We start from the raw sequence: 18,102 nt of genomic DNA, 5'->3' as shown, positions 1-18,102 counted from the left end.
CCAACTCCGAGAGGCTTGCACCAGTCCATAAATGGATCGCTGGAGCTTGCACACTTTGTTAGCTCCCTTTGGATCGACAAAACCTTCTAGTTGCATCATATACAATTCTTCTTCCAGAAATCCATTCAGGAATGCAGTTTTGACATCCATCTGCCAAATTTCATAATCATAAAATGCAGCAATTGCTAACATGATTCGGACAGACTTAAGCATCGCTATGGGTGAGAAGGTCTCATCGTAGTCAATCCCTTGAACTTGTCGAAAACCTTTTGCGACAAGTCAAGCTTTGTAAACAGTAACATTACCGTCAGCGTCAGTCTTCTTCTTAAAGATCCATTTATTCTCAATTGCTTGCCGATCATCGCGAAAGTCAACCAAAGTCCACACTTTGTTCTCATACATGGATCCCATCTCAGATTACATGGCCTCAAGCCCTTTTGCGTAATCTGGGCTCACCATCGCTTCTTCATAGTTCGTAGGTTCATCATGATCTAGTAGCATGACTTCTAGAACAGGATTACCATACCACTCTGGCGCGGATCTTACTCTGGTTGATCTACGAGGTTCAGTAGTAATTTGATCTAAAGTTTCATGATCATCATCATTAACTTCCTCACTAATTGGTGTAGGTGTCACAGGAACAGATTTCTGTGATGAGCTACTTTCCAACAAGGGAGCAGGTATAATTACCTCATCAAGTTCTACTTTCCTCCCACTCACTTCTTTTGAGAGAAACTCCTTCTCTAGAAAGTTTCTGAATTTAGCAACAAAAGTCTTGCCTTCGGATCTGTGATAGAAGGTGTACCCAACAGTTTCTTTTGGGTATCCTATCAAGACACATTTCTCCGATTTGGGTTCGAGCTTATCAGGTTGAAGTTTTTTCACATAAGCATCGCAGCCCCAAACTTTCAGAAATGACAACTTTGGTTTCTTGCCAAACCATAGTTCATAAGCCGTTGTCTCAACGGATTTTGATGGTTCCCTATTTAATGTGAATGCGGCCGTCTCTAAAGCAGAACCTCAAAATGGTAGCGGTAAATCAGTAAGAGACATCATAGATCGCACCATATCTAGTAAAGTACGATTACGACGTTCGGACACACCATTACGCTGTGGTGTTCCAGGTGGCGTGAGTTGCGAAACTATTCCGCATTGTTTTAAATGTAGACCAAACTCGTAACTCAAATATTCTCCTCCACAATCAGATCGTAGAAACTTTATTTTCTTGTTACGATGATTTTCAACTACACTCTGAAATTCTTTGAACTTTTCAAATGTTTCAGACTTATGTTTCCTTAAGTAGACATACCCATAACTGCTTAAATTATCTGTGAAGGTGAGAAATTAATGATATCCGCCACGAGCCTCAACATTCATTGTACCACATACATCTATATGTATGATCTCCAACAAATTTGTTGCTCTCTCCATAGTACCGGAGAACGGTGTTTTAATCATCTTGCCCATGAGGCACGGTTCACAAGTACCAAGTGATTCATAATCAAGTGATTCCAAAAGTCCATCAGTATGTAGTTTCTTCATGCGCTTTACACCGATATGACCTAAACGGTAGTGCCACAAATAAGTTGCACTATCATTATCAACTCTGCATCTTTTGGCTTCAATATTATGAATATGTGTATCACTACCATCGAGATTCAACAAAAATAGACCATTCTTCAAGGGTGCATGACCATAAAAGATATTACTCATATAAATAGAACAACCATTATTCTCTGATTTAAATGAATAACCGTCTCGCATCAAACAAGATCCAGATATGTTCTTGCTCAACGTTGGCACCAAATAACAATTATTTAGGTCTAAAACTAATCCCGAAGGAAGATGTAGAGGTAGCGTGCTGACCGCGATCACATCGACTTTGGAACCATGTAGACATGACCGAGACATGTCTCCGGTCAATAACCAATAGCAGAACCTGGATGCTCATATTGGCTCCTACATATTCTACGAAGATCTTTATCGGTCAGACCGCATAACAACATACGTTGTTCCCTTTGTCATCGGTATGTTACTTGCCCGAGATTCGATCATCGGTATCTCAATACCTAGTTCAATCTCGTTACCGGCAAGTCTCTTTACTCATTCCGTAATACATCATCCCGCAACTAACTTATTAGTTGCAATGCTTGCAAGGCTTAAGTGATGTGTATTACTGAGAGGGCCCAGAGATACCTCTTCGACAATCAGAGTGACAAATTCTTATCTCGAAATATGCCAACCCAACATGTACCTTCGGAGACACCTGTAGAGCTCCTTTATAATCACCCAGTTATGTTGTGACGTTTGGTAGCACACAAAGTGTTCCTCCGGTAAACGGGAGTTGCATAATCTCATAGTTATAGGAACATGTATATGTCATGAAGAAAGCAATAGCAACATACTAAACGATCGGGTGCTAAGCTAACGGAATGGGTCATGTCAATCACATCATTCTCCTAATGATGTGATCCCGTTAATCAAATGAAAACACATGTCTATGGTTAGGAAACATAACCATCTTTGATTAACAAGCTAGTCAAGTAGAGGCATACTAGTGACACTCTATTTGTCTATATATTCACACATGTTTTATCTTTCCGGTTAATACAATTCTAGCATGAATAATAAACATTTATCATGATATAAGGAAATAAATAATAACTTTATTATTGCCTCTAGGGCATTTTTCCTTCAAATCCAACCGTTACACACATTTTGACCCAACCTGGTGAGACCGAATGATAAACCCAGTGACACCTTTTAGTTCAAAAATGTGAACGTTAGGAATCTCGGCGGGACCGACTGGAACAACTCGGTGGTACCGATGTGTAAGGGCTTAGGGAAAACCTCATCTCGGTGGCGCCGATTGGTTCAACTCGGTGAAACAAAGTGAAACAATAGAGCACCAGAGAGTTGGTCAAGCAAACTCGGTGAGACTGATTGCAATTTCGGCGAGACCGAAATAATTGCAGCAAGCAACAGAGAATTTGCAAGGTCATCTCGGTGAGACTGAAATCCATATCGGTGAGACCGGATTGCTAGGGTTTCTGGCTGTGGCTATGTAATGTGAACTCGGTGGCTTCGGATAGAAAGAATCGGTGGGGCCATGTTGGAGCTTACGGTTTTGACATATTTGGATGGAGAAACTGGTTGAGGGTTTTGGAGCAATGTCACTAAGGGCGTGTTCGGCAAATTCCCAACTTCTGCAAAACTTCCCAAATCTGGCTTCTCGCGTGGCTTCTCGCTTCAGGTGACGATATGGAAATCATTCGGCAGCGTCAGCTTCTTGAAGTACCAGCTCCCAGCCGATAGCCCATGTATTTGGCCAATTTGCTCGGAGTTTTGGAGTGGGCTGAGAGCCCTAGTGGCTGCGAAAGAGGTGTGGGCTATAGGCCCGGTCGGATTGGTGAGTGTGAACGTTGTTTTCATCCCAAGTGGGAGCTTGGCTAGTGCATGTTATGTTCACTCCTGATGATTTCTCTCGTACCGGTTCGATCCAGTCACTTGGCGGTGGCATTGCCTTGTAATTCCAGTCAACTCCAACTTCACCTTTTTCTAAGATCTGGGAAAGGCCAGCTTCTCTAACTCCTCAGTTTTTGCACTTGGGACGCCCGCTAGATTCTTGATTTCTACTCCATGGAGCTAGAGCATTCGGCTCAGCTTCATGCATGGAGTAGACGAAGCTAGGAGCTGGAGTGTCATTGGTATTCATCGGTGCTATACAAACAGTTTTTAACCCCTTTCCGCGATGGCATTTGGAACTGTCGCCAAGTGAGTGTGGGCGATAGGGGGGTCCTTCCCACATGACCCAGAAACCGCCGGGGATAGGGAGCCAAGATGCATATACAGTACTCCTACTCGTTTGTGCTCGCATTGCCATCACAGTCGGTATTTTGTGGTGCTACGTTTACGATGCGTGGCCCATCACAAACGGTTCACTATTATAGAATGTGTATGATAAGCATACAATCACACACATTTGCTTTTCCCAAAGCGTATGCGATAACTAATTAAGAAGATTAGCTAATTGTCGTACGAGTGTTAGACAAGATTACGAAATGTCGGACCGTCCACTGGTACGTGTTGGTGCTATACAAATGATTTTTAACCCCTTTCCGCGACGGCATTCGTAACCGTCACCTAGTGAGTGACTGCGATAGGGGGGTCCTTCCCACATGACCCAGAAACCATCGGGGATATGCCCTCCTGGCACACACGCTCGGCACAATGAGGTCGTGTGCGACCGGCAAGCGACCAAATACGGTTATACGTATAGTAGTGCAAAAAAATACAATTATACAGGCGAAATCGTTTCCGGTCGTAAGTACATCCCACACATTCAGTCCCGCTAAACGTTTCTGTTCGTATATACATCCCACGCAGTCACTCTAAGGAAAACGTTTGCGCAAGGTGGCGTAACGCAAACAGTTTTCAAGAGAATATCTTGTGTGATTGTTCATTGATCCAACACGGTTTATTCCTAGAAACTGTGTGCGTTGCCTGAGGACATCACCCACGGTGTTTTCTCAATAACCGTTTGCAATAGAAAAACCCAATTAGCAGGCTAATTAACCTATTTTTAATAATACATTTACTAATCTAATTGACATTCATATTAAGCACATAATATATTTCATTTCCATATTAAGGAAGCAGGATTTCATAATTGAAATACATCCGAGTACAACAGGATATAGCTTCAGCACTCAGGTCCCCCATTACACAACTTCACCAGCACCAAGTTTCACATGCAACATCGAGAACCTTTTGAAATTAGCATCATAGACGGTACATAGACAGATGCATCTCATCTGGAAAACTATTGAAGCGAAAGGCGAATATTGAGCCTTCATTCATGTTGAAGGTCTTTGCAACTTTAGGCCAGTGCCTGTGGATGATTTATCGTCCATCCTTCGACCTCTTCAAAAACACTTCAATATAGAACTGTGGGTGTTGTATGAAAACTTTCCTCGCCTCCAGACCACAGAGGTGGTTTGAGAGGTAATCATCAATGAACTGCTTTAGAAAGGCCTGAAAACAAGGATGTGCATCAATATCTTCTCTATATTGGAAATGGGGCAAAGGAATAAAAAAAGGCAAGGTATAATAGTTAGTATCACCTTGTAAACCTCAGTGCTTCCCATTGTTTCCCTGCAACACATATAAGGTAGTTAGTCATCAGGTTAAATAAGGGTTCGCATGCTATCAGTAAAATATGGTGATGATAAATAAGCACATTGCAGATTCATCAGATTAATTCAAGCCACATGGAAAACCCATTTATCCAAACCAAGCATGATTAAGAACTAGGAAATATAGCACTTGTATATGTTTCTCATGTATTAAGTGCAGCCAAATTCAATTTATTCCTCACATGGTATACAATAACAGAATGCAGCCACAACAATTGAACATCGCATTGCAGAATTGAACCAAACAGTTAACTAAACACCACAACAAATGAACCAAACATTAACTGAGCACCACATTGCACAATATAACATACTCCTAATAGAAGATCAGACAGTTAACCAAACCAAGCATGCTTAACAACTTGGAAATATAGCAATTGTTTTTGTTTCTCATGTATTTAGTACAGCCAAATTCGATTTATTTCTCACATGGTATATAATAACAGAATGCAGCCACAACAATTGAACATCGCATTGTAGAATTGAACCAGATAGTTAACTAAACACCACAACAAATGAACCAAACGTTAACTGAGCACCACATTGCACAATATAACATACTCCTAATAGAAGATCAGACAGTTAACCAAACCAAGCATGATTAACAACTTGGAAATATAGCAATTGTATTTGTTTCTCAGGTACTTAGTACAGCCAAATTCGATTTATTCCTCGGATGGTATACAATAATAGAATGCAGCCACAACAATTGAACATCACATTGCAGAATTGAACCAATCAGTTAAGTAAACACCACAACAAATGAACCAAACATTAACTGAGCACCACATTGCACAATATAACATACTCCTAATAGAAGATCAGACAGTTAACCAAACCAAGCATGCTTAACAACTTGGAAATATAGCAATTGTTTTTGTTTCTCATGTATTTAGTACAGCCAAATTCGATTTATTTCTCACATGGTATATAATAACAGAATGCAGCCACAACAATTGAACATCGCATTGTAGAATTGAACCAGACAGTTAACTAAACACCACAACAAATGAACCAAACGTTAACTAAGCACCACATTGCACAATATAACATACTCCTAATAGAAGATCGGACAGTTAACCAAACCAAGCATGCTTGACCACTTAGAAAATTGCACCCTGAAGAATTGAATATCACATTTGCAGAATTGAACCAAACAGTTAACTGAACACCGCATTGCACGACATATAGAACAGATACTCTAGAGCAGAAGATTGCATGGTAAAAGTAGATAGCACAATTCACTAGAAGTTGTTAAGGAAAGGCATTAGCTAGCAAAGTGAACATGGGTCCTCATAGTGAGCTAATAAGACAAGCTACTCCTCATTGTCGGAGATATCGATGACGTTTGGCTCCTTGGACATGGAAGAGGGCGAGGCCTGCGCTTCATGGGTGCCCTCATCGTAGTGGTGAGTTGCCTGAGCCTCTTCGGGCACCAACCTGCTGGCTCTCAAGATGAGGTAAGCACGTGCACGCTGAGAAAACACCTCGTAGTCTTCATCGAAGGCACCGACGGTGGCCTCGAGAAAACGCCACGAATTGTCATTTAAAGCAGCCAACGCGTCGCGGCGTCGGCCGTGAGGCTTCGACGTCGAGGTGCTCCTCCAAGATCTGGGGGTCGGCACGAATGGCAGGCATCGCGACCTCATCCGCGCATGCGGCCGTGATTTGCTTCTCCGCTGCAAAATGCTCCTTGAGATCCTGGCTATACTGCGTGCACCATGGCTTAGGGCGGCGCTTATTTGGTGGACGGGTCAGTGATTTGGTGGAAGGCATCGCGCTCGTGCCGGTGGTCGGGGTATGTGGGATGTGGAAGGAGGAGGAAGATGGGGTCGGGTGTGGATTACCTGCCTGGATAGGCGAGGCCGAGCAGCGTGAAGGAGGGTCAACGGCGAGGAGGCGGCGCTGCAAGCAAGGAGTGAAGGTTTCAACTTGGAAAGGAAGGCGGAAACATGGGAAATGTGGCTTTTGGTAAGGGGGAGGGGCGGGGAGGTAGATATTTCTGCGGAAGCCGAAAATTTGGAATCTCTTCAGCGAAAAACTGGCGCGCAAAGTGTCATCAGACACGGACCCTTATCCAGAGCGGGCTGTGGACTGTAGCCGTCTCACCTTCTCACGTAAGCCGTATGCGTACTATACTACAATGGTGCTCCAAGATATTTTGTGTTGCATCTCACACGGTTGGTTATAATAAATAGTGTGGGATCTACTTGATTTTTCGTCCTGATTTGAATTACATAATGGGGTCACTGCGGCAATGGACGGTGTTTGAATTGCTAGACCTTTTATCTGCAGTGAACCTGCAACATATGTGTGTCCTAAAAGAATTGGAATTATTCAGGGTTCGTTCGGACATTTTATACATTAAATTGGTTTTCTAGCCATTTCAGGTGCACAATTCAAAATTAAACTACATGCACATGCTCCGGTGCACCGACATGGGTTGTAAAATCATATATGTGTCCATGGATTTATGCTTATGCCCCATGCAAGAAATGGGGATGAATTTCGGACACCACGACACCGTGGCACTCCGGAAAACGTTGAAATACTTGCTTTTGTAATTCTTGTAAATCCAAAAGTCGTCTGAAATTCATGAAACTTGGCATGCTATCATAGAGCCGTGGTAATTTTGTTGTCCCATTTGGGGCAGGTTTGGGTATAAGCATCTCACAACAAATGTGATGGTTTTGGTAGGGAACGTTTCACCTTTCTGGACGAAACGATATCCGTTTCCTCTTCTCGATTTCAAATTTTTCCCAGGTGTCAACATAGAACAACAATAGTGTTGTGTCAATTTTTGGGATTTTTCAGGGTTTGCTTAAACATTTTTATACATTAACTGATTTTTCTATGCATTCATGTGCATAATTCAAATGGGAACTACATGCACATGCTCTAATGCATATAAATTAGTTGAAAATTCAAATATGTGTCCTTGGTTGCATGCTTAGGTCCCATGCAAGAAATGGGAATGAATGTCAAACACCCTGCCAGCGTCACTCAGCTGCAAACATTGAGATACCTGGTTTTTAAATTCTAGTAAATCCTAAGCTCGTCTGAAATTCATGAAACTTGGCATGCTACATGGAGCAGCATCAACTTGCCGTGGTAATTTTTTTGTCCCATTTGGGGCAGGTTTGGGGATATGCTTCTCACAAACCAGAGCTTCTCACAACAAGCCTGATGGTTTTGGTAGGGAACATTTCACCTTTCTTGACGAAATGATATCCATTGCCTCTTCTCGATTTCAATTTTTTCCTAGTGTCAACATAGAACAACAGGAGTGTTGTGTCAATTTTTGGGACTTTTCGGGGTTTGCTTGGACATTTTTATACACTAACTGAGTTTTCTTTGCATTCATGTGCATAATTCAAATTTGAACTACAGGCACATGCTCTAATGCATATAAATTGGTTGAAAATTCAAATCTGTGTCCTTGGTTCTATGCTTAGGTCCCATGCAAGAAATGGGAATGAATGTCAAACACCCTGCCACCGTCACTCCGCCGCAAACATTGAGATACCTGGATTTTAAATTCTAGTAAATCCAAAACTCGTCAGAAATTCATGAAACTTGGCATGCTATCATGGAGCAGCATCAACATGCCATGGTAAAAAAAATTGTCCCATTTGGGGCAGGTTTGGGGATATGCTTCTCACAAACCAGAGCTTCTCACAACAAGCCTGATGGTTTCGGTAGGGAACGTCCTACCTTTGGGGACGAAACGATATCCATTGCCTCTTCTTGATTTCAATTTTTTCCTACTGTCAACATAGAACAACAGGAGTGTTGTGTCAATTTTTGGGATTTTTCATGGTTCGTTTGGACAGTTTTATGCATTAACTGAGTTTTTCAATGCATTCATGTGCATAATTCATATTGGACCTACATGCACATGCTCTAATTAATGCATATAAATTGGTTGAAAATTCAATTATGTGTCCTTGGTTGCATGCTTAGCTCCCATGCAAGAAATGGGAATGAATGTCAAATACCATACCACCGTCACTCGGCTGCAAACATTGAGATACCTGGTTTTTAAATTCTAGTAAATCCAAAAATCATCTGAAATTCATGAAACTTGGCATGCTATCATGGAGCGGCATCAACATGTTGTGGTAAATTTTTTGTCCCATTTGGGGCACGTTTGGGTATAAGCTTCTCACAACAAATGTGATGGTTTCGGTAGGGAACGTTTCACCTTTCTGGACGAAATGATATCCGTTTCCTCTTATCGATTTCAATTTTTTTCCTAGTGTCAACAGAGAACAATAGGAGTTTTGTGTCAATTTTTGGGATTTTTCAGGGTTCGCTTAAACATTTTTATACATTAACTGAGTTTTATACGCATTCATGTGCATAATTCAAATTTGAACTACATGCACATGCTCTAATGCATATAAATTAGTGGAAATTCAAATATGTGTCCTTGGTTGCATGCTTAGGTCCCATGCAAGAAATGGCAATGAATGTCAAACACCCTGCCACCATCACTCAGCTGCAAACGTTGAGATACCTGATTTTTAAATTCTAGTAAATCCAAAGCTCCTCTGGAATTCATGAAACTTGGCATGCTGCACAGAGCGGCATCAACTTCCGTGGTATTTTTTTGTCCCATTCGGGGCAGGTTTGGGGATATGCTTCTCACAAACCAGAGCTTCTCACAACAAGCCTGATGGTTTCTATAGGGAACATTTCACCTTTCTGGACGAAACGATATCCATTGCCTCTTCTCGATTTCAATTTTTTCCTAGTGTCAACATAGAACAATAGGAGTTTTGTGTCAATTTTTGGGATTTTTCGGGGTTCGCTTGGACATTTTTATACACTAACCGAGTTTTCTTTGCATTCATGTGCATAATTCAAATTTGAACTACAGGAACATGCTCTAATGCATATAAATTGGTTGAAAATTCAAATCTGTGTCCTTGGTTGCATGCTTAGGTCCCATGCAAGAAATGGGAATGAATGTCAAACACCCTGCCACTGTCACTCAGCCGCAAACATTGAGATACCTGGATTTTAAATTCTAGTAAATCCAAAACTCGTCAAAAATTCATGAAACTTGGAATGCTATCATGGAGCAGCATCAAAATGCCATGGTAAATTTTTTGTCCCATTTGGGGCGGGTTTGGGGATATGCTTCTCAAAAACCAGAGCTTCTCACAACAAGCCTGATGGTTTCGGTAGGGAACGTCCTACCTTTGGGGACGAAATGATATCCATTGCCTCTTCTTGATTTCAATTTTTTTACTAGTGTCAACATAGAACAACAGGAGTGTTGTGTCAATTTTTGGGATTTTTCGAGGTTCGTCTGGACATTTTTATGCATTAACTGAGTTTTTCAATGCATTCATGTGCATAATTCATATTTGACCTACATGCACATGCTCTAATTAATGCATATAAATTGGTTGAAAATTCAAATATGTGTCCTTGGTTGCATGCTTAGCTCCCATGCAAGAAATGGGAATGAATGTCAAACACCCTACCACCGTCACTCGACCGCAAACATTGAGATACCTGGTTTTTAAATTCTAGTAAATCCAAAACTTATCTGAAATTCATGAAACTTGGCATGCTATCATGGAGCGGCATGAACATGTCATGGTAAATTTTTTGTCCCATTTGGGGCAGGTTTGGGTATATGCTTCTCACAAACCAGAGCTTCTCACGACAAGCATGATGGTTTCGGTAGGGAACGTCCCACCTTTGGGGACGAAACGATATCCATTGCCTCTTATTGCTTTCAAATTTTTTCTCTTGTCAACATAGAACAACAAGAGTGTTCTATCAATTTTTGTGATTTTTCAGGGTTCGTTTGGACATTTTATGCATTAACTGAGTTTTCAATGCATTTATGTGCATAATTCAAATTTGAACTACATGCACATGCTCCAGTGCATATAAATTGGTTGAAAAATCAAATCTTTGTCCTTGGGTGCATGCTTAGGTCCAATGCAAGAAATGGGAATGAATTTTAAACACTAGGGCACCGTTGATTGCCGGCAAAACGTTGAGATACTTTGTTTTTCAATTCAAGTAAATCCAAAAATCGTCTCAAATTAATGAAATTTGGCATGCTATCATGGAATGGCACCAGACATGTTGTGGTATTTTTCGTGTCCATTTTGAGAGAAGGTGCACTCGAATAACAGCCAACAAAGGCATTTTCAAAAAATAGTTGTCACTTTAATATCTCAAACATTTGTATAATTCAAACCATGTGCGTTCTGTTAACCATTCACGTGAGGCCATGTGTCTTGGTTTTTAATAGCTATAGGTTTTAATGGCTCTTGATCGCAAACTTTTTAGATAGAACACTCGTATGCAAAGTGAGAGCAGGATTTGTGCATCTCTTGAACGCAAACGGTTCTTTTGGATGACCCGTGTGCAACCACTTACAAAGAATTTGGTAAAATTTGCATCTGTCAACCTTGTAACACTGTGATTCGTCAAAATATGAAGCTAAAATCACTAGCAGTATATAATTTTTGCAACTAAAATTCAGTAATTAAGCATAGATGGAGGCAAGGAGGCGTGTTCAGCCGGGCGTGCAGTGGCGGCGCAGTATGCTTTGATTTGATAGCGGGTGGCGCAATTCCTGATACGGCTTTAATGCAGACGAGGGAGAGGGTAGCGGTTTGTCAGAGTAAATAGCCATGGGTAGCCTAGCCGGATCCCCCTGGCCCTTCTGAAAAAAGTTACGAGCCCGTCCGGCTCTCAAGAATCCAAGACATGGGGCCGGCTTCCCCTAGCAGGCCGCAGCCCAGGCCGGCTTTCGGAAGGCGGCCCGACTTTCGCCCTCATGAGAAGGCCGACTCCAAGAAGCCGGCTCCCCATAAAGCGGTCAAGACCGTACCCACAAAGTGTGCACCCACCTAATGGCGGTGCGACAGGGCGTGGCTACAGTAAAGCCTGCCACCCCCGAATCCCAAAGCATGCCTGGCACAGTGTGCCATACAGGGTAGGCGTGACCCGTCCGGCGCGGCACTGTTGCCATGCTGACTCTGGCATCACCCGCGACAGGCCACCAGCATGGCCCATTGATGGTGGGCCCCTTCGAGCAGAGAGACGCCCGAAGGAGGCCACGCCTCCAACTAGTCGTCCCAAGACAGAGTCGGCTCCCCGTAGCCGGCTTGCCGCTTCCCTCGAGGAAGACGCCCCATTAAGGAGACAAGACGCGGTAAGGCTACAGCGATCGCCAGGCAGGTGGCGGTACTGTAGCCACGCTTACCACGATGAAGCTCACGTCAACAAGATGAGGCCACAGTAACCAGCCGCCGACCAGGCCCTGGGCAGTGGGGCCTGCCTGACGACCAAGGATCTTGCAGCCGGCAGGACCCACCAGTCGGCGGGCCCCAGCAGCCGGCGCAGAAGCCGGCGAGCACAGTCACAGACGGCTGGGCCCCGCGCCCAGTCGGATTACCATTGTACCCCCGGAGGGTAGGCCTATATAAACCCCCCGGAGCACCCGTGCAAAGGGTTCGACCCCCTGCTAGTTCTAGACACCGCATAAGGAGAAGAAGCAGGCTAGCCGTGCCCTTTCTTCCTCCTCCCCCCAAACAGCTCTAGGAGCGTTTTGTAGCTACTTGATTCATCGAGTGAGCATGCGGAGACCCCGCAGAGCAGCAGTAGGGGTGTTATCTCCTCGAAGAGCCCCGAAGCTGGGTAATATCCGCCGGCGTGCATGTCTTCGCCTCATCCCGCTTCCAGGCACCGGCGATGTCTTACTGGTTCCCACAAAGATAAGCCACCCGTTGGCATATGTCACACCCACCACCCGACATTTGGCGCCCATCATGGGGCCAGGTGCACCGTCTTCCGGAGACCTGTTCTGGACAGGAACCTTATTCCTCCCCCGCGAGCGTAGCCAGCCCGGCACGCCCGATGGCGCTTGCCACAACGCGCTGCAAGGCGTCACCAGCATCTGCGCGGCAAGCAGCCTCGCCGATCTCCTTGACAAAACTCTCATCTCCAACGAGCTCGCCTCCGATGCGGGCGCCGACCACCTCGCCAACCTTCTCGGCCAGCTCCACGTCTCCAGCGAGCCCGCTGCGGACCTGGAGTCGGTTGGCTCCACCGACCCGATGCCCGTCGACTCCGGCACGGCCTCCTACGACACCTTCCCCACCAACATCGCGATCTACAACGACCCGCTTCCTCGAGCCGACGGCTGCGATGCTGTCACCGCTGAAGTGATGGTTGTCGGCCACGGCGGCCTGACCGACGAGAGCGCCCGCGACGCGGCGGCCCACGACTTGTCTGTTCCCCTCCCGGCTGATGCCGGCGACGAAGCACTGGAAGCACGCCGCCTCGCCCTCCTCGCAGAGGGTTGGAGGCTGGCCTTCGTAAGACGCCTCACTGAGGCCTACCAAACTTGCGTGCCGCCCAGGCGGCCGTAGACGAGTTGGACGGCTTGGAGGCCGAAGACCTCCTCCACATGACCCGGAGCATCCAGCAACTGATCGACGCAGCCGCGTAGCGGCACGAAGCAGACGCCCCGCGCGGGAAGCCCTCCCCCGCGCCGAGATCACGGCGCGACGTCCCGGACACCGACTACGAGCGATACCCGCGCGCGACACGAGAAGGAGCCGGCTACCAGCTGCAGCCGGACCCGGATCTCCATCGAGCGAGACGCGGACGGTCATCCCCGAGCCATGGAATGGCGGGGCGACCCGCCTCCGCCTCCGCCCCGTGGAGAGAGATATCCCGCCTCGCCGCCAGTGGTGCACCCAACTCTCAGCGGCCGGCTAGGCCACCGTGAAGGAATCGGCGAGAACGACGCCCGCCATCGGATCGACCGCCTGGCGCTATCCCTGGCGTTGGAAGAAGAAGACGATGTCGGCCCGCCTTGTTTCGGCCCCCGCATCCGCGACGAGCCCTTTCCCAAAGGGTTCTCACTCCCAAGAGACACGCCCAAGTACAACGGCTCTGTGAAGCTGGAAGATTGGTTGATCGACTACTCCACGGCGGTTAGCATAGCCAACGGCAACCGGCGCGTTGCCGTGAAGTACGTGCCCCTCATGCTGCAAGGCACGGCGCGGACCTGGCTCAACAGCCTCAAGCCGCGCAGCATCAACAGCTGGCTAGATTTCACAGAAGCCTTCATCCGCAACTTCACCAGCACCTACAAGCGGGCTCCCAAGCCCAAACAGCTCTCCTTGTGCGTACAAGGCCCCGCCGAGTCCACTCGCGATTACCTCACGCGTTGGGCCGTGCTCCGCAACTCCTGTGAGGGGGTGCACGAGGTGCAAGCCATAGAATACTTCACAGCTGAATGCCGAGAAGGCACCCTCCTCAAGCACAAGCTCCTCTGCGACGAGCCGGCTACCCTCGACGAACTTCTGGACATAGCGGACAAATACGCCACCGCCGACTCCTCGATGAAGACCGAGCTTCGGGTGGACGCGTCCCGAAAGGTACTCAACCCGGCGCCCAAGACGCCGGCTGCGGATTCCGGCCGACACCCCAACACGAACGACCACAAGCGCAAGGGCCCCGCGCCGCCTCCCGCCAGTCGGCAGGTGGCCGCAGTCGAAGATGCGTCGCCTAAAGAACGACCGGCGCCCAAGAAACCCAAGGGCGGCAGGCCGGCTTGGCAGCCGGCTTTCTCCTACGAGCAAACTCTCGACGCCCCATGCAAGTTCCACAGCGGCGCGAAGCCGTCCAACCACACGACCCGGAAGTGCAATTGGCTCACCCGAATCTCTAAAGGCGAGGGTCTCCTGCCGCCTCCGCCTGCCGGCCCGCCGCCTCCGGCCGCTCGGCCCGCAGTCGGAGCCGTGCCTGACGAGTTCCCTGACGAGCAAGCCGCCTACATCGTCTTTACCAGCCCGCCCGAAGACCGGCGCAGCAAACGCCGAGAGCACCAGAAAGTCAGCGTGGTCGCTGCCACCCCCGCCGGACACATGGATTGGTCAGAAAAGCCCATCAGCTCGAGCCGGGCCGACCATCCGGAGGTGATGCCGTCTCCCGGCTCTTATGCTTTGGTCCTAGAAGCCACCCTTGCAACGGACAGACGTGCAGCCCGCTTCTCCCGTGTGTTGATAGACGGCGGGAGCAGCATCAACATCTTGTACCGTGACACCCTGGAGAAGCTAAATGTCAAGACGAAGCAGCTCATGCCTACACGAACAGTGTTCCACGGCATCGTACCCGGCCTGTCCTGCGCCCCCATTGGCAAAATCAAGATTGATGTACTTTTTGGGGACAAGGAGCATTTCCGCCGGGAAGCGATCTAGTTTGAAGTGGTGGACCTGGAGAGCCCTTACCATGCATTACTGGGCCGACCTGCCTTGGCCAAATTCATGGCGGTTCCCCACTATGCATATCTCAAGATGAAGATACCAAGCACCAAAGGCGTCATCACCGTAGCCGGTGACTACAAGAAGTCCTCCGAGTGCGCAGCGGCCAGCAGCCGGCTGGCCGAGTCCCTTGTGATTGCCAAAGAGAAGAAGATGCTGGACCGAGTCATGGCCATAGCCGGCAAGCGGTCGGCCGTGTCCCCCGACCCCAAGGAGCATGATGCTCAAGGATCTTTCCAGATGGCCAAGGAGACGAAGAAGATACCTCTTGACCCCGAGCATCTAGAGAGGTTTGCCGTCATCGGGGCAAACCTGAACAGCAAATAGGAAGGCGAGCTTGCCGATTTCCTCCGTGAGAATCGGGACATCTTCGCATGGTCCCCCAAGGACATGCCCGGTGTTCCGAGGAAATTCGCCGAGCACAAACTACATGTTCGAGAAGATGCAAAGCCAGTCAGACAACCCCTTCGCCGACTGTCGGAGGAGAAACGCAAGATTGTAGGGGAGGAGATAGCCCGGCTCTTGGCGGCCGGCTTCATCATGGAAGTTTTCTTTCTAGAGTGGCTCGCCAACCCGGTCCTTGTGCTTAAGAAGAACAACAAGTGGCGCATGTGTATAGACTACACGAGCCTCAACAAGGCACGCCCCAAAGACCCTTTTGCCCTGCCAAGGATTGACCAAGTGATAGACTCCACAGCCGGATGCGAGCTGTTGAGTTTTTTGGACGCTTACTCCGGATACCATCAGATAAAGCTAGACCCGGACGACCACCTGAAGACCGCCTTCATCACGCCATTTGGAGCCTTCTGCGACCTGACTATGACATTCGGCTTGAGAAATGCCGGTGCCACTTTTCAGCGTTGCATGCAGAAGTGCCTCCTCAAGCAACTCGGCAGAAATGCTCACGTATACGTGGACGACATCGTGGTGAAGACGGAGAAGCGTGGCACCTTGCTGGGAGACCTCAAGGAAACATTCGAGAACTTACGCCGATTCCAAATCAAGCTCAACCCCGAGAAATGCGTGTTCGGAGTGCCGGCCGGCCAGCTCCTAGGCTTCCTGGTCTCCGAACGCGGCATCGAATGCAACCCGGTGAAGATCAAGGCCATCGAGAGAATGGCGATCCCCACCAAGCTTCGAGACATTCAGAAGTTCACCGGGTGCTTGGCCTCCTTGAACCGCTTCATCAGCCGGCTCGGAGAGAAAGCTCTTCCCCTCTACCGCCTCATGAAGAAGAGAACTCACTTCGAGTGGAATGACCAGGCCGACCAAGCTTTTCACGAGCTGAAGAAGATGCTGGCCACGCCGCCTGTCCTCGCGGCGCCGACTGAGAAAGAGCCCATGCTCCTCTACATCGCTGCAACCAGCCGGGTGGTCAGCACCGTCATCGTAGTCCAGCGCCCAAAAGAAGGCCAAGCCCAGCCGGTCCAGAGGCCGGTGTACTATTTGAGCAAGGTGCTGTCCACCTCAAAGCAGAACTACCCGCACTACCAGAAGATGTGTTACGGTGTGTACTTCACCGCAAAGAAGCTGAAGCCCTACTTTCAAGAGCATCCCGTCACGGTCGTATGCACTGCCCCGCTAGCCGAGATCATAGGCAGCTGGGACACATCCAGCCGGGTGGCGAAATGGGCCATCGAGCTGGCCCCCTACGCGATCTTCTACCAGCCCCGCACTGCCATCAAGTCCCAAGCACTGGCCGACTTCCTCGTCGACTGGGCCGAGACCCAGTACCTGCCGCCAGCTCCCGACTCCACCCATTGGCGCATGCACTTCGACGGGTCCAAGATGCGCACCGGCTTGGGAGCCGGCGTCGTCCTTACCTCTCCGAAAGGCGACAAGCTTAGATACACGCTACAGATCCACTTTGCCGCCTCCAGCAACGTGGCCGAGTACGAGGCGCTCATACAAGGGCTCCAGCTTGCCAAAGAACTTGGCATTCGCTGGATCCTATGTTATGGAGACTCGGACCTGGTAGTCCAGCAATCATCCAGCGACTGGGACGCCAAGGACGCGAATATGGCGAGCTACCGCTTCCTGGTCCAACAACTCAGCGGATACTTTGAAGCATGCGAGTTCCTCCACGTACCACGAGCCGACAACGAGCCAGCCGATGCCCTGGCTCGAATAGGTTCCACTCGGCAAGCAATTCCAACCGGCGTCGCTCTACAACGCCTCCTCAAGCCGTCCATCAAGCCGTCTCCAGAGTCCGATTCCATCTTCGTGCCGCCTGACCCCGATGCAGCCGGGTCCGGCTCGAAGAACCGAGTAGGCGACCCCAAGACCCCCGTAGCCGGCCCGGCGACTTCGGCAGCTGGCTCGGGGACTTCGGCGGCCGGCTCGGGGACTCCAGCAACCGGCCCGAGGACTTCGGCAACCGGCCCGGGGACTTCGGCAGCCGGCTCGGGGACTGCGGTAGCCGACCCCGGGACTGCACCAACACTACAGCCGGCGGACAACTCCAGCACCACACCGCCCAACCCGCCCACCCTGGTAGCAGTAGCCGCATTGGCGGTAGGAGAAGTCGCGGCTCCATCATGGGCTCAGTCCATCCTCAATTTTCTAGTAAACCAAGACCTGCCGGCTGACGAAACAGA

This window comes from Triticum aestivum, chromosome 1A, assembly GCF_018294505.1.
Source record: "Triticum aestivum cultivar Chinese Spring chromosome 1A, IWGSC CS RefSeq v2.1, whole genome shotgun sequence".
NCBI lineage: Eukaryota > Viridiplantae > Streptophyta > Magnoliopsida > Poales > Poaceae > Triticum > Triticum aestivum.
The sequence above is the reverse complement of the archived record's forward strand: the minus strand, read 5'-3'. Positions refer to the sequence as shown.